The following is a 22,034-nucleotide window of genomic DNA, read 5'->3' as shown; positions in this document are numbered from 1 at the left end:
TTTCTAGAAAGCAAGGCTTACCTGAGATTGTATAGCCATATATTTTATTGTGCTACATTTGCAGATTGTTGTAACTGTGGACTCTTAAAAAAAGTCTTCTTTTAAGGTGCAAGTAAATGTTTTATTTCTAAAACAGTTTCTTTTAAAGCAGTTGCTTTTGACTTTTTTGGGGGGCGGTTTGTTTTCTAAGATAGTTTCTTTGTATGATTTAAAAGATTTCCCATGCTAAAACCAAAGTAATCTTCCTAAAGACAAATCTGACCATGTCATTCCCACCCCCTCAGCAACTTCCTCTTTTCTCCAGGATTAAGTTGGAGCCCTTGAGAGCAAATGGTTCACAGACTTCGTATCTATCGCCAACTGTGTTTCACCGTACTCTTTTGTCTCTGCCTCATCCCCCTTCATACTCTCTCATCCAGGTTGTTCCTGAAGTTCCAGTGAGATAAACCATAATTTCCTGACTTTGCAGCACTGCCTCAGTCAGGGGCTTTGTACATGCTCCTTTTGTCTGTCTAGAGTGCTAGTCTTTCAGCTAACTTCTATTTATTCTTCAGGTTTCTCCTTGACTATTGCTATCTACAGAGAACCTTCTTGATACTTCCCAGATTTAGGGTTACTCTCCTGCTGTGGCTTCCTGTAGATCCAGGACTACTCTTGATATACACCCCCATCTGCTGACTTCTCTGACTTATTAATGTAAACTTTTAAGAACCAGACCTGTGTCTATATTATTTGTAGCTGTCTCCCAAGAATTTAGCATAGGCCTGGCACAGAGCAAATACTTGAAACTATTTGCTGAATAATTTACTGGTAAAGGTTTGCTGAATGATTACTGCATTAAAGCAAATCTTCATGTCCTTTACTCCTTATGGATAATTTACATGCGGCAGAAGATACCTCTCTAGTTGCTACCATACTGTTCTCTCTCTGAAGACAAATTGAGATTTTCCCCTTCCATTTGAACTTTTTTAGTAATAGAAATAGGAACCTTTAAGATTCTTTGATTCTTGTTCAATAATTGCTAAAGACACTGAGCATGTTGTCATGTAATTTTTTAGTCCCTTTCATGTACCACATTCTTTGTATAATTATTTTGTAACTACCATATACTGTTCATAACAACCTACAAAGTATGAATTATTCTTAGTAAGTGGCAGATTTTGGAGTCTGATTTCAGATTTCCTTTCCTCTAAAGCCTGTACTCTTTTCCCCACACCTGCCTGCCATCATGACTACTGTTAATCCCTTAAAAATTGGATATTAGATTTGTAGGTTAAAACTTGTGCTCACTTGAATGAGAAAAATAGGCAAAATAATTGAGAATACTCTGCAGCTTGGTAATGCAAATAGGAGATGATCAGCTAATTGGATAACTAGGGCCTGTTTTAAATTACTCTGTTTTATCTTGAACCTGGATATTTGTGTTGGCAAATACTCTGAAAAGTCAAGCCAGAGAGCAGAGTGTTGTCACGTATATAATATAAAAAGCAATTAGTGAATGGTTGACTCTGAGTGAGTGGATAGGAGTAAGCAGCTCCACAGACGTAGTCTAGGGTACTGTCTAGCTGAGATGGGGGAGTGCTGTGCACGTTTGACCTCCCAGTTGCTGCTCCCAGAACAAGGATATAGACAGGGAGGAAGAGGGTCCCTGCAAGAGGAGAAGGTGCTTTGGTGTTGTGTTGGCTCTGCCCCGTTCATCCTTCCTCCCTATGTCAAGAATGGTAGAGCACCTTCCCAGGGGTCAGTCTCCCTGTCTTTTTTTTTTTCCATATTGAAATCATCTTTATTTATACAATATTATCCTCGAAATTCTAATTTAATTAAGTTTCGGTTGGAGCAAAGATATAATAACTAAAAGCAGTTACTTAAACTGAAAATAAGAGATAAGTCATGTTTTGAAGAGAGATCAAAAATATTATCAGGATTCATGTTGTGGTTCTGGATGTTCAATAGCAGGCTCATTTGAAGGTGGAATCAACTCTGAAGTGATTCTACTTTCAGAATGTGGGGGTAGGGGGAAAAATTCAGCTCTTGGTGGAGGATAATGAGGAAAACGCCTCAGTGAATAGACATTTTGCATTGGATTGGAGGCGGTTCTCCTGGTTCTGATGGTCTACCATAATTAGAATAATATCCATGTTGCCTTTGTAGAAGAGAAGGTGGATCAGAATATGGTCGGCCTGGTGGAGGGATCATCCTCTTACCTTCTGGTTCCCATGGCGATGACAGTGACCCAGTGTCAGCAGGTGCTCTATGAGGATCAGTTACCGTATCATAGTTGATTCTCTTCTTTCATTGCTAATCTGATGGTCCAGAGGATCCTCTGGATGTAAAGGTGACAATCTGAGTGGACTTCCCCTGGATGTAAAGGTGACAATCTGAGTGGACCCTTCTTTTCCAAAGGAAAAGCTCTCATTTCACATGAAGGTCCACTCAGTGGTGAGGGACCATATGGGAACTGCCCTCTGGCAAATGCTGTATTCGAAACATCAAGTGCATAAGGATCTTCTTCTAAAAGCTTAAATTTTCCATTTCAGTTCATTTTCAGTTCATTTTTGTCTGTTGTAAGCATTTACTATCTTTAAATACTTGAGGTTTTTTTCAGTACTCCAAGCTGCCAAGGCATTATCACGTGCTTTTTTCTCATAGGAAAGACTCTGCCTCTGATAATAATGAACGGTTGCATCCAACTCTTCCTCAAGATCTTTGGCTCACTTTCTATAGGTCTCCAGCTCTTCAGCTACACTGCTGATCTTTTTATCAACTTCGGAAAATCTCTCCTCTTCCTCTAACCAGCACTTTTCCACTACTCTTAATTTGCTGTGGAGTTTCATTGCATTTTCTTGATATTGTTCCATCTTTACTTTAAATTTCTGTTGAAGCTTCTGATTCTCATTTTTAAACTGTGTATTTTCTGACTGCAAAGATTCTTGTTCAGTCTGGAGATTTTTAATATGTTTTATAAGATCTTCTTTTGTTTTATCTGCTTGAGATACTGAAGTACACATTTGACTTCTTTCTCCTTCTAAGGTTTCTAAAGAGGCATTTAACTCAGCAGCATAAACCAGTTCCTTCAAAGCTTCTTTTGGCTGATTATCTAAGTGAGCACCAATTTCTGATTCACTCTTCATCTCCAGCTCCAAGTTACCATCATCTGTTAGGTCTTCTCCAAGCACAGGAGCCTGATCTTTCATCTTAAGCAAGTGTTTGGTCAGAGACTTTATGTGATTTTCTTTATCATGCAGAACTTGTTCTGCCTGTACTTTAGAGTCGTCAAATGTTATTTTCTGTTTATTAAGGTCACTCACTTTTTCCTTCCATACTTCAGCTTCTTGTAAAAGGTGTTTTTGACTTTCCTGCAGTTGGGAATTTTCATTCATAGTCTCTTTTATTGCTACCTTAAGTCCTTCTTCATTCATTTGAAGAATTCTGAAGGTTGTTTTAGCTTCATATACTTGTGATTTGAGGGATTTTGATTCCTCTGCTAGGGACTTTACCCATTTTGCTATATCCGCCATTGATTCATCCTGTTCAGAACGTTTAGATTTCTCTTCTTTTAGCTCTTTTTCTAGAAAGAGTATTTTATCCTCAAGTTTAGATTTGGACCTATTCAGCATTTCATGTATTATCTCCAAATGTTGCACTTCTTTTGATGCCTTCTCACAATTGGCATCCTTTAAAGATAACTGTAAGCCTTCATTCTCTTTTCGAAGAAGGCTAACTTTATCAAGTAGTTTACGTTTTTCTTCAATTAGTTCAGAAAGTTTTAGAGCAAGCTTTTTTTCTCTTTTCACATAAAGCCTGCTTCTAACAGACTGAACACTTCTCCACAAAAACAAGAGAACAGTAAAAAATCCAATAGCTGCACATATTACCAGCTCCCAATGAAAGGTATCAGGATTAGGGCCTGGTCTTCCATCTTCAGGGCAATGCTGGCACAACCCTGAATATTTTTTCCAGACCCAGGTCCCAGTAAACTGAGGGGCGGCCCTTGGCCCCTCCATCGTGCCAAAACTACTTTGGCAACTACATCCTGTCCAGCCACGAAAACAGGCGGCGGACACCAGACTTTGGGTGGGAGCCCAAACCTGCACCGTGCAACCAAGCCGATCACTAGGAACAGAATGCCGGAGGCCGGTGGGGAGCCAGGGAAATCAGCCCCTTGCCCTCAGTTATGCCCCGCCCACCAGCTTTGTGACCTCACTGCCCTTGGCGACATTCCAGGCCCCTCCCCTTCTGCTATCCCCCCCCCCCCCCCCCCCCCCCGCCCACACCCCAAGCAGCACAGGTTCAAGCTGGTCTCACTGGAGCCTTCTTGTCACCGACCCCTCGGATTTCAACCAGGCCTACATAGTGCTTATTAAGCGCTCCTTATTCTGTGCCATCAAAATATCATCCAGTTGATATAAGTAAAATTCTAAAGCTTAGTAAACCTTTTTGTAAAAGCTTTAATGCCATATATATTTGTTGTTCCACATGCCCTCTGGTTTTAATGACTCAATCCTTTCTGTCCCCTCCCCTTTCTTTCCTTTTTTCTTTTCCCTTCCCTTCTTTTCCCTTCCATCTCTGTCCTTTTCTTGCAGTGTTGGGGGTTAAACTCCAAGGCCTTGTGCATGCTAGGCAAGCTCTCTTCCACTGAGCTTCATCCCCAGCCCTGTTGAAACTTTCTGTGGAAGTAATTTGAATTACTTCTATAGAAAAACTCTCCCGTTAGACTATTTGAAAAGTAACTTTAGAAGAGTTTCTAACATGGGCACAACTTAGTTATGACAAGTTATTTTTTTAAAGTACAACATATCTATATTTTTAAAAAGAAGGAGCTTAATGAGTTGTTTTTCACATCAGTTTTTCTGGACTACTATTTAAGAGACTTCAAGATCTTTTTTCAGATGTTCTTTTCTTTTGACTTCTCATAGGACTTAGAAACGTCTAAGTAACTTGGTGGTTATGAATATATAGCAAAGTTTAAGGTATGACACTTAAATGGTTTTAGCTCCTGAAGGTGAATTATGTTGTTCAGATAAGTAGTTCATTGCTTTATGTAAATAAAAGACATCCAAATAAATTTTTTATTCCTAGTTAATGCTGTAATTGTTGATGAGCCAGATCTAATATTTGAAGGAAAACATTCACTAGTAGTCATTGGTTTTCTAAATATCTCTAAATACATGACAAGTTCAAAAGCATTATGCCACCATGTATGATGACACCAATTATTATTTATACTTCTATGGTCAGAGATCAATCAGTGTAAACTGAAACACTTATCCTGTTCTGAATGGTATGAAACTTTAGGAACGTTTTAAGGAATGTAATTACATTCGTGAGGTAGTGGATATGTTAATTAGTTTCAGTGGCAGATATTTCACAATCTATATATGTGTATCAGAATCAAATTATCAGCTGGGCATAATATCACACACCTGTTATCCCAGTCACTGAGGAGACTGAGGCAGTAGGTTCACAAGTTCAAGGCCAACCTCAACAAACTTAGTGAGGCCCTGAGGAACTTAGTGAGACCCTGTCTCAAAATAAAAAATAAAAAAAGGGCTGGGAATGTAGCCTAGTGATTAAGTGTCCCTGGGTTCAATCCGTGCTATGAAAAAAAAAATATATATATATATATATATGTACATAAGTTATATATATGTATTAACCTTGTCCAACGCATGTACCTTCCATATAGAGATAAAATACAACTTTGGGTATTATAATTCAGTACCTGTTATCCTAAAGATGTTATTTTTACAGCTTATAGAAGTGTTTTCACATACATTATCTCGTTTATTCTTAAAACAATCCTGTGGTCTAGGGATGCACAAGAGGAGAGAGTTAATATTGTGAAAACAAAAGAAGAAAAAGAATAAGATGTCCAACAGCTACTTTTCTACTCTCTACAAATGTGACGGGCTGACAGATCTGGCTCCATTAGAATGTTCTAGGCCAGACTATGAGGGCAATGACTAAACAGACTCCACTTTGCTCTGAGACTCCATGTTATGTAGGAAATAAGCTTCTCCCTGCCTCTGTACCCATCATCAGTTAGTGTGACATGTTTAACGATACAGAATGATAATTCCTATGTAAAGAAATCTCTTTTGATTCCTATTGCTCCTAAACAGTGTACCATGTGAACAGTAATTGTGTGGATGTTAGTAACCATTCTTTAGTTTGTACCCAGATAAGGGTCATTTTGACCCACTTCCCTCTCTGTTAATGATCTCATGATGTTAGTTTGTAATTTCAAATCATAGCAACAGACACGATGATAGATGTGATTTTTGGTATAAGAACCCCTATTTTGCTATTCTCCCAATAACCATTTTTTGGGGCATTGTGTGAGATAGTCAGCTGGCTTAATAAAGACTCTCAAATTTGGACTTCTCAGTGGTGATCAGTCTGTTCTTAAGTTGCGCCCCATGATAGTTGGAGGCCCCAGCGAGATCCTCGCTGCCTGGTGGGTAACCTCCGCTCACCACTGACCTGGAAACTCCTGCGGAGGGGAGAGGCCACAGCATTGCTCCTAGGGGAAGGCCTCTGAGAGACGTTCCTCAGCCCCAGGCTGCATGGTCTGTGGAGCCCTACCCCAGGACTGAACTAAGTTCTCCGAGAGAGTCACCTGTTTCTGCACTCCTGGGGGACTGGTAAGTCTGTTTGTGAAGGATCCGTATCTGGGGACTCTGAGGAAGGCTGGATGCAGCATTACTTCCTGAGTCTGGGACTGGCAAGACGTTGCCCAGGCCCTCAGGTCAGGAATCAGGAGTGGCCACTTGTCATTGTCTTTGGTGTCTTGCCTGTTCTGTGTTTGTTCATCTTTTTCTGTTTTTTGTTGCCTTGAGTGTGGATGTGGGTCAGTCTCCCTCATGTTTGTCATATACACCCTTCAATGCATGTTAACTAATTTCCAGGAATTCCAGAAGAGAGCCAGTTACTACGGAACCCGCTATGATATCTTTTCTCTCTCTAAATTCTGTGAGAGAGAATGACCAACTTTCGAGGTCAGATGGCCTCCTTAGAGGACCACCAAATTGTCTTTGGGCAGCCTGAACAATCTGATCAAATGTTTTATAGTCACATTTGGGTTAAAAAAAAAAAAAAAAAGGTTAAAAAGTTTTTTGACCATGTTCACTAAAGCTATTAAAATGTAAACTGCTGCCAATAGAAACTTCCAACTATTGGAATTGGTCCACCAAAATGCCAGGCTAACATTTTGATGGCTGCTATCCAAGAGACCAGAAAAACTGATTTAGCCCCCCAACCTGAGGGGGCTCTCCCAAGGAGACCAATGGAAGCAGTTCCCTTGCTGTCTCTTCGGGAAATTCCTTCAGGGAGGAATTCTCTTAATTCATCTCTGATGAGAGGGACCACATCAGGATGGAGACCAAAAAGACTTTTAAAATTCTATCTTTTTGAGTTCATGATTTTGATCTGGTGCACCTAGGTTAATTTTTGATCAGACCTATTTTATTCAACTATGAGGTTTTCTTAATGCTGTTTCATTCAGAGGCCAATTTACAGGGGTTAGCTCTCTATCTAATGGTTTTAAAAAATAAGCTATAAGGCCTTTGTCCATCTATTTATTTTATGTATATGTACACTAGTGTATTATCATGTCTACATATATTTGGTACCAAAATTGACATGTGAGCTCATAAAATTAAAATTTAAAAAATGGATCTAAATGTCTTTGATTCACATGATTTAAAAGCTTTTAAATTGGGTAAAACATATGGCTTTCAAGTTACTAATACAGTTTTGTTTCTAGGTGGTCAAAAATAATAAAATGTCTAATATCCATTGTTTCTAGGTTTCTTCAACAGGAAAGAAATGACTGATATGGCCCAATATACTTCTCTGATTTCTTGGTTTTTAAAATATAACTAAATTAAATTTAACATATATGGAATTGATCATGGATGTGTTTGTTAGAGACATCTGATTGGTTTAGAAAGTTAAAATGCTAACTGTTAAATATAACATCAAGTACTCTTAACTCCTTAAATTCTACAGGGTAACATACTTAAAACATTTTTGGTGTTTTCATAAATTGGTAAATAAAAAGAGGATTTAAATTTACTTTATGTTATCACTGAACACATGGTTACTAAAGTCTTAACAGGTTTTATTCTATATAAAGTGTCCAAAAGTTTCAACTGTATTTATATAGAATTCTTTAAGTAACAAAGTATTTCATCGGATTAAAATGGAGTAATTTATCTAAATTCAGAAATTTATAAGGGTTGATTCAGAATATAAATTTTAAAAAGGGGATCAACAAATTAAATATTACAAGGTTTTAGATATGAAAATATATTTAGTAAAAAATATTTCTAGGTAAAAATGTCTTTATGTGATAAAATAAAGCTGTAATACAGCTAAGTAAACAAGAGGGTCTAATTAAGAGATTAAAAAATGTAAATTAAGGATAAATTTTAAGAGGTTTATATGTATGTATAAGTAACACAACACTTAAAACTATTCAAGGTTTTTTCTTAAGGTCAAATATTAATGTACTGATATAAACCAAAGTTCAGTCTATATGCTAAAATGACCAATAATTCTTAAAACATTAATTTACTCTTAACATTGTATCTGTTACATTTTATTCTCTAGAGCAACCAGTCTTAAAAATTAGGGGTTTGTACAATTCTGGTTAAACAGCAACTGTTATTTTAGAGTATTGTTCTACATTACAAAGTCTAAATTTTCTTTAAAAGTTAAACATGGTTAATTAAAAAACATCAATGCAATTATGATTCTGTTACTCTTCTTTATATATTAAATGTGTTCATATCTTCCAGGCATACAAATCTTTAGAAGGTTTAAAAGAACATTTTATCAAGCTGGTGTTCTCCAACCTAAAGTTGTAATGGTAATCTTAAACTTATCAGAATAAGAAATTTTATTGGGGATTTATTTATATCATTTAGTGTTCTGTAACTGGACCGGAACCTTATGTTACTTCTACACTGGGATAAAAATATAAATGTATTTCTAAAAGATAATTAAAGTCTGATCTATTTAAAGGTTAATATTATGAAACAGGAAAACATTTTGCCACTTTACTACACAAAAGGAAAGTTAAAAACTCAACTTTCTTTTATTCATGTTTTACATGTTTATTCATGTAATATCATATCATGTCAACTAACATTGATATAGACTTAAAAATAATATGTTAACTTTATTAAATGATATTTAATAAAGATAAAGATCAGCTTCAGAACTAGACCACTTTACCTAAGATTTATGAAGAGCCCTGCCTTACCTGAGATAAGGCTTTGCCTCCCACCTTACTACATGTTACAGTGACTCCAAAAGTAAGCCAGACTTCAGCTCACTTACATTTGAAAGATTGTTTTTTTGTTGTAAGATTACTGTGATCTCAAACAGGGGATATAATGTATAGCTCACCCAAAATATAAGACAGCTATTACACAACTAAATATGTTTTTACTGTTGTTAATTCCATTTTTTATTTTCCTTGTAAACTCTATAACTGTTGCCTAATTAGTGTTTTGCAGAGGTACTACTTCAAGAATGATCTAAATTAATTTGAGATAATAAGCCATCACATATAGGACAGATAATATAGACCCCTATTAAACAAGAGTAGGTAAATAACTGTACATTCACAGACATTAAAGTTAAAGCCCAGCACTCTTACTGTATGATTGGTGAAACTGACTTGCTGGATGTTTAAGATCAAAACCTAAAGATTAAGATTAAAATAAAGGGGCCAAGAGAATCAATATTTGACTCTTGCCCTCAGAGTCAGCCTGAACCCAGGGAACAGGAGAACTTCTCTAAGGAGTTTTACAACTCTTGTCCACATAACCTTCCAATCAGGGAGATTGATGAAACCACTAGAGGATTAAAAAAAAGTCAATCAGTGCACCTGCTGCAGAGGAGGGGAGGGTCCTTGGAAAAGGGAGATATCCCTAATGCTTCCGAAGGAAGCCACCTCATTAAGGAGACCCTACCTAGCGAATGGCACTAAAGGAGCTTAAACACTGCTCTCAAGTTCTCCATGAGTGACCCCTGTGTGAACTCAGCTGACTCTTAACAGCAGATAGGACCAAGGTCAATTTGACCAGCTTGGTCTTATATACCTAGCAAAAAAAACTAAAACACAGTCATTCCTGAACATTTTAAAAACTAAACAATAGTTATTTTAATGCAATTTGAGATGTACACTTGTGTTAACCCCCGCCCCCCAAAATAAGTAAAACCGAAGGTGACAAAAAAGATTCTTAGACAAAAATGCGTGATAATTATCAGAAGAAAGTGCCAGAGTTATAAGTTTTTAATCAGTTTAAGGCCTACAGATCTTTCTAACCTCTGATAAAGGTAGACTTAATCAATGTTTGCTAGTACAATTCTCTAGCCCTAAATAACAAAAATAAAGGGATCTCTACTAAACAAAGAGATCATGCCAATAAAAAGATATTTTACAAAAATTAGATATTAGGTAATTAAACTAAATGTTGTGTTTACATTCCTGATAACTCCAACAGTGCTAAAGATGTACAATTAAGGCCTTATCCTCTCCAACCTTGTTAGACTTTGCTAGGCCTTTTTATATCATCAACGTGTCAGCTCTTCCACCTCCTAGTAAGAGATTATTGATTTCTATCATCTTCATGATATTCATTGACATGTTCCAGATGCTGTTTATTTTGTACAGTCTCCCTATCTTTGAGAACCAGCCTCTGTAGTGAAAATCAGAGTCCACGTTTGCTCTCTGCTTCAGGGGAGAAGGGAATGTGACTGCTACACCCATGGCTGTGAGTTCTAGGTATACACACACATACTCGTGCTTCTTTTTTATTCCTAAAGCCATTGCCAGGAGACCAAATCTGACTAAGGGTGTGTTCTTAAATTCTTAGCCTGCCTTTTTCCATCTACTTGGAGCAAATCTCTAGTGTTTATGCCAAAGTCTGTCATATCTATAGTCCTCAAAGATACTCCTTATATTTGGTTCTATCTCTGAGTCTGGAGCTCATTTTTTCTCCTGCATTTTTTTGCCAGGAGGGCTTCCTGTGGTTGTTAGTTTGCCAGTTCCCTTCCCTATATATGTCCCAGACACAAAGATGAGGGGCACTCTTATTCCATGTTAGAATTTTAAGTCATCATGTTAATTTATAAAAATCAAGGCAAAAATCACAGCCACAAGGCCTTGTCCCTGGCAGAGTACTTTCTGGAATTTATTTTTTTCTTTTCATTTGTTGTGTGTGTGTGTGTGTGTGTGTGTGTGTGTGTTTTGCTAGGGATCAAATTCAGGACCTCACACATGCCAGGCAGTTACTACCATTGAGCCACTCATCAGTCCTGAAATCTTAATAGTTCTTAGGGTAATGTTTCCCTCCTTCAAATCTCAGGTTTCTCATATAACAGTTTACTGAAAAACAGACCGTGACAAATGCGAGTCCCAGGTGTGGCATGTTTTCCAGTACATTAATCCCTTTACTTGTATGTATCTCAAGTTCTCAGTTACCTTTTGACACTGGACCATTTTGATCAAAAGGTGCATCATCAATCCCATTATCATGTACAACCATATTGCACCAGTTAAAAGATGTGGGGGAAAAAAAGGTGCATCATCAGGGTGAGAAACCCCTTGGATACTTAGGATCTCCTTTCAGGTCACCTGTTTTGCTTTTCAGTGGTTTTAGTCCTAAGAAAAGTTGCTTCCTAGGTGTAGTCATTTGGTTAGGATAGCTTGTGACATTCAGATTCTGCTAGATGACTCTGTTCACTAGGATAAATATTTATGCATTATACTAATATACAATAGTGGGATTTGTTGTTACATATCATACATGTACACAATAAAACAATATAATTTTATTAATTTTGTTCCCCAGTCATATAGTGATATTTAAGCATTGATTTTAGCCAGAGCATGTCCCATAAAGAAATTGATCTCTATCCTAAATGGGAAGAACCTTTTATATTTTTCTTTGCAATCTGAAGACCTTTAGAAAACACTATAAGCTCTCTGTGGTTTTAGTACAAATGTCAGTTGAATTAACTCAACACTCAACTACTGCTGAGGCAGTAGTATTTCAAAGATAAGTAACAGAGTTTACATCCAAGCTGGTTGTGGTCTGATAGTACTGGTACATGTGAATAGAATATTTGAGTATGATGTGACAATTGCTAAGATAGACAAATATACAGATTTCAAAATCTTTTTGGCCCTTACGTTTTTTTCTCTCTTAACTATCCTTCTCTAAGCCTTAGTCTAGTCAGTTTGTATCTTTTTGTTTCTTTATTCATATTTGTTGTTGCTCTTTGTGGTGTTGAGGATTGAATCCAGGGGTGCTATTACTACCACTGAGCTATATTCCTGACCCATTTTATGTTTGTTTGTTTGTTTGCTTGTTTTTTTCTCCTTACATTTTTTTTTTAAATTTCTGAAGCCCTCATAAAATTTCTAGCAAATGCCAATGGTCAACTGCCATACTCACACCAGGTTGTCTGTGTAGCCAGCAAACAGAGTCTGGCCATCAGCAGACCAGGCCAGAGAGGTGCATTGGGGTGGTTCGGCCTTGCTGCTAGTACTGATAACTTCTTGTTTTGGTTCGTCTACGATGATCTTGCCCTCCAAGTCCCAGCTCTTGATACTGGGGCCTGTGGCAGCACAGAGCCAGTAGCGGTTGGGACTGAAGCACAGGGCACTAATGATGTCCCCACCATCTAGTGTATAAAGGTGCTTGCCTTCATTGAGATCCCATAGCATGGCCTGGCCATCCTTGCCTCCAGAAGCACAGAGGAATCCATCTGGAGAGACAGTCACGGTGTTCAGATAGCCAGTGTGGCCAATGTGGTTGGTCTTCAGCTTGCAGTTAGCCAAATTCCATCCCTTGACCAGCTTATCCCAGCCGCAGGAGACAATAATAGGGTAGCTGCTGTTGGGCGAGAAGCAAACACAAGACACCCACTCTGTGACTCTCATCCTGGACAGTGTATTTGCATACACCCAAAGTATTCCACAACTTTATGGTTTTGTCTCGGGATCCAGAGACAATCTGCCAGTTGTCAGAAGGAAAGGCCACACTCAGCACATCCTTAGTATGGCCTACAATTTGTCTTGTGGTCGGGCCCACTGTCAGATCCCAGAAGCACAGGGTTCCTTCCCAGGAACCTGAAAGGGCAAACTGGCCATCTGAGGAGATGACCACGTCACTGACAAAGTGGGAGTGACCCTGCAGAGCACGCCGTGGGATGCCATAGTCGGTCTCATCTCTGGTCAGCTTCCACAAACTGATGGTCTTATCTCAAGAGGTGGGCAGTATCATGTCTGGGAACTGTGGAGTGGTAGCCATCTGGGTTACCCAGCCATTGTGGCCCTTGAGGGTACCATGAAGGGTCATCTGTTCAGTCATGGCAGTAGCGGGTGCAGGTGTCGCTGCAGCGATGAGGATGGCACCAGATAGCTCAGAGAGATGAGCACCACGGCCACCACACTGCAGCCCTGCAGAGGAAGAAAGCTCCTCCTTACATTTTGAAGCAAGGTCTCACAGAGTTGCTGAGTCTGGCCTCAAACTTGCAATTCTCCTGCCTCAGCCTCCTGAGTGGCTAGGATTACAGGCATGCAGCACTGCACCCAGCCAGTTTGTATCTTGTACAGACTCCTTTCTCAGTTTTCTAGGACTTATCTTGTGGTCCTTCACACTCATACAAACCTGACGTTTGGTTGATATCAGGCTTAAGTGGGAAAATTTAGCTCTATTCATCTAGTTATTTTTCTCTCTGACCTCATTGTATTGGTTCCCGTTGGCTCAGTTAGTCACTGATGTGACTATTTGCAGAAAAATTTAATGTTCCTCAAAACTGTTTTAAGTTCTTTCTTCTTCCTAGTAGTGAAATCTTAAGCATCTTTCCAGTCTTTTCCAGTGGAGGGAAGGATGAACATTCATTTTTCCAGAAAGAAGATATGCATTCATTCAGGGCTTACCATATGCCTGCCAAAGGCTAGGTACATTTCACATCGAATTGTTTCAAACTGAGGTAAAGTACACATGGAGATCAGCCCCTCAACTGTTTTTCTGACTAAAAGCATCTACTTTCTCATGGATCTTCTTGTAGTTGAATGTCTGATGGATCATGCAACAGAGTTTTCTAGGGATATATTAGAACTCTTTTGGTTTTTAAAGAATCAGCACCCTCTAGCTTAGGGAAAAAGGGGAATTCATTTGTTCATGCAACTGAAAATTCTAGTAGACCTGGCTTGAGAGATATATCCAGGGGCTAAGGTGATGTCATCCTGACTTTGTTCAGACATGACGACCTCAGGAAACCCAAGTTTAGTAATTCACCTGGGAAACTATACTCAATTTCATATCTTTAACAGAAATGGTTTACAAAAAGCTGAAGGACCTGAATGATGTGCTTTCCCTCTGATAGGCTTCACCCGAACCCACATGAAATGGGTCTCTTCAGGGAAGAGGAATTTTGTTACCATAAGATCAGGGAAGAACTGGGCGTACTGGCTCACGCCTGTAATCCCAGCTACTCTGAGGCTGAGGCAGGAGGAGCACAAATTCAAGATCAGCCTTAGCAATTTATTGAGGTTCTAAGTAACTTAATGAGATCTAGTCTCAAAATAAAAAGGGCTGCAGTTGCAAACTGACAGCTTACATGTGTGTTCATTGCCACAAATGGTATTAAGGATAATTAGTTTGTGGAATTGAAAAATAAAATAGATCATTGGAACAACCTAATGTTTCATATATATATATACATATATATGTATGTATGTATGTGAGTGTGAGTGTGAGGGAATGACCTTTGGGGTTCTGACAAAATTCTTGCAAGCACTGCATGTTCATTGCAACTCTTTTGCCCCACCTAAATATCCTTTGCATTTGTGGGAATGTATTTAAATCTATGTTAAATAGACATTTAGGTGAAAAATTTCTAGTGTCCTATAAAAATGTACATCTGTTTTCCCATGGGGAGGTAGCAACCCATAGCTAGTAAATACCAAACTTTTGCATTCTGTGATGATTTCTGGCCACTCACATTTTAATTTTGCAAAAGCGATGTTACACAGACTGTGCACAGTGGCCTTGTGCATTATTTATATTCACTGGGCACAACTTTTGTAGTTCTTTATTTGGTAATAAATCATATCAATTTAGTGAATAAGAGGAGGAGAAAGAAAAACTAGAACATTTTAGAGAGAAGATGGCTGAAGAATGCATCGTGACTAGTTGAAGAAAGGAGATATATTGCCTTTAAGCACCACCCTTGGGAAGGATCATTCTTATAGCAGAAGGAAGAGGTATAAGATCTCAACAGGAAAGAATTAACTCATCTAACACAAAAATGTGGAATAGGAATTTGAGGAAAGTGGTTATTTCAGAGCAAGCAGGCTGACTGCTGTAGTATGTCCCCACCTTCTCTAGGAAGCTGCCCTTCCAGATCATTCTTCCAGTGTACAAAATGCCCAGAACTGATAGTGTTTCATAAGGAAGTTACATAACCCCCATTGTGTGCCTCATTCTTACAAGAGTTGCAGTAGGTAGGAGGAGGTAATTCCAAGGTGTATCTTTGACACCCTAGCATTTCCAAAGATTTCCCTGATTATCATTTAACCTTCCATTTTTATATTGCCATCTTTGCAAAGATTGAAAAACACTAGATCTTGGACTCTGGTGAATCTTTAGTTTATAATGCAGCAGAGTTAGAGGTAGAATAAATATTCATAGCAAGTGTTTTTGGTTAAACAGATGCTTTGAGAATATGATTTGACATTCTGAGCCTCAGAGCCTATCTTTAAAAAATTTTTTTAAATTGTAGATGGACACAATACCTTTATTTTATTTAATTATTTATTATGTGGTGCTGAGAATCAAACCCAGTGCCTCATGTGTGCTAGAAAAGTGCACTAGCACTGAGCCACAACCCCAGCTCTCAGATCCCATTTTGAATATAAGATACCTGTGGAGTGTGGTATTCCCTTATAATCATTTTTATTTCTGTAAGTTTGGTAACAGAATCTGTCCTTTCTTTTCTGATTTTAGTAATTTGAATCTTTAGGAACACTTTTTGATTTATTGATTTTCTTCGTTATTTTCCTCTTCTTTTATTTATGCTGTAGTCTGTATTATTTCCTTCTTTTTGCTCTTCTTGCTTCAGTTACTTATGGTAGAATCTTAGATTACAGATTAGAGATCTTTCTTCTTTTTAACATAGGCATCTATAGCTATAAATTTCTCTCTAAGCCTGACTTTTGCCATATCTCATACATTCTGGCATATTATGTTTCTGTTTTTATTTATCTCAATGTGTTTTTAGTTTTATTGTTCTTTTTTCTTTGACTCATTATTTATTTAGGAGTCTGCTGTTTAATTTTCACATATTTGCGATTCCTCAAATTTCCTGTTGTTTCTGGCTTCTAATTTAGTCCCATTGTGACTGAAAAACATACAGTATATGACTTCAGTCCTTTCAAATTTATTGAGACTTGTATTATGACCTAACGTACAGTACATCCTCGGGAACGTTTATATGCACTTGAAAAGAATGCATATTCAGTTGTTTTTGGATGGAACTAGGTCTAGTTGGTTTACAGCATTATTCAGGTCTTTTAGTTCTGTCTTCTGTATAGAGATATTCTATCCCTTATTGAAAGCTAAGTGTGAAATCTCCAGATATTACTAAATTGTCTATTTTTTCCTTCAGTCCTGTCAATTTCACTTATTATTTGGAGCTATCTCAGGTACATGTAACTCTTCTGTTTTCTTGATGGAGCGAACATTTATAAAAATATGTTTTCTGTCAACAATTTTTGTCTTAAGGCCTATTTAGTCCAACATTCGTATAACTACTCCAGCTCTCTTTGGTTACTTTTTACATAATGTTATCTTCTTTCCTCACATTTTTTCTTTTCTTTTTTTAACTTGCAACCTATTTATGTGTTTGAGTCAAAAGTATCTCTCTTACAGATAGCATTTAGTTGGATTCTGGTTTTTTTTTTTTTTTTTTATCTTGTTTTTTCTTTATCCTTTTTGCCAGTCTCTGACTTTGGAGTATTTAGTCCTTTCATAATTAATCACTGATAATGTAAGATTTATTCATGGTTAAATGGACACTTTCAAATGTGGCATTTCAATTCAGTTGTCTCTTATTTACCACCTCAGTTCTCTCTGATTGTTTTTGTCAAAGGCTTTTTACTGGGCAAGCTCAGAGTTAGGTCAAATAAAGACACCTTGTAAGTGGGCTCTTCCAGGGAATCACCAAACTGACTTTTAATGGGCATATATGTGGGCATGTAATGCTAATTTTCTGGAAATGAGGCTTTATAGGAGCTTCAAATCCATTCTAGTTTTTCACCTTGATTTTAGGGTATTGGTTTTCAAACCGACTATAGAGCTGGAGGAGAGGGGATAGAAATGGTACAAATGGAAATGCTACAAAGTTTGCCATTCTTACCAAGAGTTGGCCCTTCCTTTTGAATAACTGCTCCCTGTTTATTGTATGTCTTTGATAAATTTTCAGAGTTCCAGAAAAGTTGGTTTGGTTGGTTTTCTGGTTGCTTTTATGGTGGAGCATGTTCTTAACACCATTTTTGCTAGTGTCCACCTGTGGAATAGTGTTTTGCCTGGAATCAAGTTCTTGCTTTTCCACTTAGTGTCTTTTGGTTTGGGGCTGACCAGTTGACCAAGAAATCTTAAGTGCTTCTTTCTTTATCTCAAATGGGTACATTAATATATCTACTTCTTGGAATTATTGTAGGTGTTGACATAATGCATTTAACAATGATCTGGATAAAAGTTAACCTATAAATCAGCTGGGCACATTGTAATCCCAGCAGCTTGGGAGGATGAGACAGGAGGATCACAAGTTCAAAGCCAGCCACAGCAAAAAGTGAGGCCATAAGCTACTTAGTGAGACCCTGTCTCTAAATAAAATACAAAATAGAGCTGGGATGTGGCTCAGTGGTTGAGTGCCCCTGAGTTCAATACCTGGTACCAAAAAAAAAAAAAAAAAAAACATCAACAGCAACAACAAAAGTAACATATAAATCAAATGGAAGGATACACATGGAGTTTAAAAGGTAAAACTGAAAAATAAAGATTGTATCACTCAGGTTTGCTTTATTTAAGGAAGTACAGTCACTTCAGATATTTTTGGGAATATAGGGTTTACTGAAGGCATTAAATCTTATGCAAATATAGGAAGAACTGGGAAAATGAAGGTGTATAAGGAGTCAGAGGATCAGGGAAAGATCATTCACCAGTTCACTTGAAGTGTTGGGATAGGTGGATAAGTCAGAATTTACAGGGAAATGTGATAAGCCAAGCAGTTCCAGCTATTGAAGTCGGCCCGTGAAGGGGAAGCTTTGTGGTGAGGTCTGTGGAAAGCTTGGCATCTTAGTATGAAGCAGCACCCTGATCCCACATCAAAACTATGGAACCATAGGTGGCCTTCAAAAAAGATGAATGGATAAAGAAAATGTGACACACACACACACACACACACACACACACACACACACACACACAATGGAATATTACTCAGCCTTAAATGAAATTATGGCATTTGCAGGTAAATGTATAGAGCTGGAGAATATCATGTTAAGTGAAATAAGCCAATCCCAAAAAACCAAAGGCTGAATGTTTTCTCCGTGTAGATGCTAATTCACAATAAGGTGGTGGGGAGCTAGGGAATAGGTACTTTGGAGTAGACAGAGGGGAGCGAAGGGAGGGAGGGGATATGGGGGAAAGAAGGACAGTAGGATGAATCAGACATTAAGTGCATATGATTACATGACCAGTGTAAGTCTACATCATGTACAACCAGAAGAATGAGAAGTTATACTCCATTTATGTATGATGTGTCAAAATGCAGTCTACTGTCATATATAACTAAATAGAACAAATTTAAAAAAAAATTTTTTAACTGTAAAAAAAAAAAAAGAGAGAGTCTAACGGTGGCCTGGAGTTGCTCTTGATCAGCAGAGCCAGCAGATGGTAAGGCAAGGAAGACACAAAAAGCAAGGACAATCTGGAGACTGCGGACCCCTTGGCATCTTGTTTGACATCTGATTTAACCATGACAACTTTGCCATGTAAAGGTTGTTGCTTTACTTCTGCCCAAGTTTCCTTCTGGCCAACACTAATGTGAAGTTAGAGGGAAAAGGGATTTTAGATCCCCAAGTTCCCTTCTGGCCAACAGTAATGTGAATTTAGAGGGAAAAGGGATTTTTCAAAAGAGTTTTCACGTTAAGCTAGTTGACTTGGCATAATCCAGCCTGTGCAAGGTTTAGCTGTTTAACTCCAAAGTTTGCATATTTACAAAGTGGCAAACTATTAGCAGGCAGAGTGTTTTTGAAAATTGTGTTACATAGTTAATGTTTCTCAAAAGGGGTTTCTGCAGTGAGCTATCCTTACAACAATTAAGATTTAACTTTTCTTTTTTTTTTTAAACAATCCCCTGGTTTTACTTAATAGATGGGTTCCTTAGGGGTACTGTGTCAAATGAATTTTTATAAATTGAACATTTTCCTAATAATAACCATGGTGTCAAGCATATGATCTTTTCCATTTGGTTTTTGGCTGACATTGACACAATTGATTTTCTTGGTTTCTTGAATTTTATTACCATGGTGTCCTCAAAGTCGTTGGCGAATGAGGTCTGTCTAATGGGATAGTGAGATAATCAAAGCCCTTGCAAACTAAATTATAGCGTAAAGCCCGTGTAATTCTGATGCATGATGGGCCAAGGGTACTTTTCTTTGTGCTGGGGAAAGCCCACTGGATCAGGGGTTGTCTTGCTATGGGCAGACAAAGTATATTTACTGGATTGGTTCCTGCTTTCTAAGTATCCGCAGCGCCAGTAGAGAGAGATTTTGGATAGTAGCTATAATTAGAGGCACCTCTATATAAAGTTCATAATAATCCCTGGTGTTTCCCCAGAACCCATGTGTATTCTCAGTTTAGATGAGTAGTTCAAACTACTCAGACCTCCCCAACCCCTTCCTAGTCTCGAGTTTTTGATAGTGGCACAAATCTCTGTGGCTTATATAAATGTGCAGGACTGCTTTGGGTTTACTTTTTTTTTTTTAATGGGGAGGAAACACTTCAGGGACTTTCACTTGGCCCTGTCTGCTGCAGTAGCACTTATGAGGGCCTCTGCTGGCTGCTCACTTACTATGTCTAATTCACTGTGTACAGGGACTCAGGAAGTCACCTGAGTGGGCTTGGAGACGTACTGCAGTGGGATGATGCCTGCTGCACACCAGAGCGCTCTTCAGTCGTGTTCTGGGTCTCACAGATCAGCATCCGCTAACAGCTGACTCTAAAAGATGAGCTATTTCTTTCTCCCCAGGATACAGATACCTGATAAATAGTGAAATTTATTATTTTGGAGAAGACCAGCGAGAAGTCATCTGCATGCTTGTTACGCTGTTGCAGTACCCTTCTTAAGTAGTATTGCTTCTCCTTTACTTTTATTTAAGAGGCTCCAAGACTGTGAAGTGACCTAGGGATAGGAACTGGGTGGGAGACAGTGTCCTGGCATGGAGACTAGGTCATCTGCTCTCCAAACCTAGATTTTTTTTTTTTTTTTTAATGTTACATGAGCAGACCAAGTTTGAACTTAGTTGGCTGCCCATCTCTTTTGGCCCTAAAAAGTTTCATGATCTGCTACTACTTAAGATCCATGCTAATCCAACCATTCCGATCATTACTCTGGCCGTGCCTGTTGCTCTAGAGGTTCAGGGGTCATCTAACCCCTGTTGAAATCAACAGGAGACCCTCTGAACTTTTCCCCACTTCACACAGGACATTTACTTGGGTACTCTTCAAGTGTGCAGTGTTTCCCCAATGCAATGTATTTCTTCAAAGCCAAAGTGAAGGAAGTATTCCCTAGGCTCTGTAGGGGGACAGAGTCGGGCCGGGGAGCAGGTTGCAAATGATAAATTAACAACAGCCTTTGCCTTCTAAGTTGTTGGATTCTTTCCTCCACATTACACCAAGGAATTTCTGGTATCTCAACTTTGTTTAGTTTTGGCCACATTTGAGTCCATGTTTTAGTCAAGCAGTAGAGCAGATAATTTAGAACCATCCCCAGCTGCTTGAGTTTGTGTTGTGAATCAAAACTATTTGGTGAGTATCTAAATTCAGGCTGATTTAAATTATGACCCCATTTCTCTCTGGCTTAGCATTCTTAGAATCTCTTTCACCACTTGATCCCAAGGTTTTCCCTCTATAAATTAACAATATCTTGTAGTTCTTTTTGTAAGATTATTTGTGTCTGGAAGACAATGTGGAATGGAAACATGCAGTCATCGTAGTGTCTTAAGCAAGGTAGCTTTAATACTATCCGATAGGACAGGGATACCGCTGCTGGTATAGAATACTCAGTAGAATTTGCAGGGTTCTCTTAGCTAAATTATCCCAAATTTAAAGTCCCTATTTAAATTCTTGGATCTAGTTCCCTCATAATCAGTGTGCCACCTTTAGCTTCTGGTGATGATGAAGTACCTGGCACTAATATTCACTCTTGCATTAAACAACAGATGAAGTTCCTATTGCCATGTAACAAGCCTGCTGGAAATGTAGTGGCCTAAAACAGCAGTTATTGTTTCTCTCTCATGGTTTCTGTGATCAGGAATTCAGGAATGGCTTGATTGGACTATGGCTTGGGATCTCGTGCATTTGCAATCAGATGGTAGCTGGTGTGAGGACCACAGGGAATGGGACACCTGGGAACTGGCTGGGCAACTCTGTCTCCTCATCTGATCTCAAGGCCTTTCTCCAGGTGATTTCTCACGAAAAGTTTTTTAAAGTATGGCGACCTTGCATGAATCACCCAGCTAATTTAAAAGCCACACATTGTCACTTTAGTCATAGTCACAAGCCCACCCAGAACAATCACTCAATAATAATAAAATGGTGTATAGTTGAAAGCCAGTAGAAGAAATCAAACTGAAGTCTAAAACCATATTCAATTAACCCAATCAAATTTCTTTCACATAGAACTAATGAAACTGAATTCATCCTACATTATCCTTCAGC

At 38.3% G+C, this 22,034-nt stretch overlaps 1 protein-coding gene and 2 pseudogenes across 3 annotated transcripts in view; 1 reads left to right on the top strand and 2 right to left on the bottom strand.

The window, feature by feature from the left end:
• The window catches only part of TTC27 (tetratricopeptide repeat domain 27), a 233,296-nt gene that overhangs the window by 114,502 nt on the left and 96,760 nt on the right, over positions 1–22,034 (top strand). The window lies entirely within an intron of this gene.
• Positions 169–4,246, bottom strand: LOC306643791 (melanoma inhibitory activity protein 2-like; annotated as a pseudogene). The gene has a single exon. The product of its transcript is annotated as a melanoma inhibitory activity protein 2-like (transcript).
• Positions 12,440–13,487, bottom strand: LOC306644551 (small ribosomal subunit protein RACK1-like; annotated as a pseudogene). The gene has a single exon. The product of its transcript is annotated as a small ribosomal subunit protein RACK1-like (transcript).

This window comes from Sciurus vulgaris (genome assembly GCF_902686455.1).
Source record: "Sciurus vulgaris genome assembly, chromosome: 14".
Taxonomy (NCBI): Eukaryota; Metazoa; Chordata; class Mammalia; order Rodentia; family Sciuridae; genus Sciurus; species Sciurus vulgaris.
This window is presented reverse-complemented; position numbering and strand designations above follow the sequence as displayed.